A 704-nucleotide genomic window follows, 5' to 3' on the forward strand; every position below is an offset into this window, starting at 1 on the left:
TGGAGTAATATAATGTGAGTTATCTCGTGAAAGATTCTAGCATTCTGTCAGTAATACTTTGTTGTGCTGCAATTATTTGTTTAATGGAATACTTTGACGGAGTTAGCAATACTTCGTTTCTAAATGGAAATGTGACCCTGAAATATGAAATATATGGCTTAAGTTTGATGTGAATCACAAAGTTGCATAAAGAGCTATCTTTGCTGTGTTCACAGAAGAGATTGGACCTTGAATTCTAGCGTTATAAGTCCTCAAGCTTACCGCTGAGCTACCGTGTGGCTTGAATGTATGAAGTCTTAGTTGATACCGTAAACAAGTTAAAAATTATAATTTACATATCCCTTAATAAAACAAGGATTAAAAAATACATGATTGAAAGGAACATTATGATTATTACGCCGTGTTTACAAAAAAAAAGCAACAGCAGCAACAACTCTTGTGAATCTTTATATACTCGTTAACATTAAACTTGCATATTTACGTAACCTTTAAATTAAGCAATACATGCAGTTCAAATTTAGTGAATCTGTTGTCGAACTGTTTTGTGGTATGAGTTTGAAAAATATTTTGTTTACTCACACTGGACATATGTATATATATATATATATATATATTAGTGTGTGTGTATGTGTAGGTAAGCAAGTAACACTGTCTGCCTTTATGTAGTGTAAACACTGTATGTACATACATAGTGTTAGAAAAAC

This window comes from Limulus polyphemus, unplaced genomic scaffold, assembly GCF_000517525.1.
Source record: "Limulus polyphemus unplaced genomic scaffold, Limulus_polyphemus-2.1.2 Scaffold59, whole genome shotgun sequence".
NCBI classification, from domain to species: domain Eukaryota; kingdom Metazoa; phylum Arthropoda; class Merostomata; order Xiphosura; family Limulidae; genus Limulus; species Limulus polyphemus.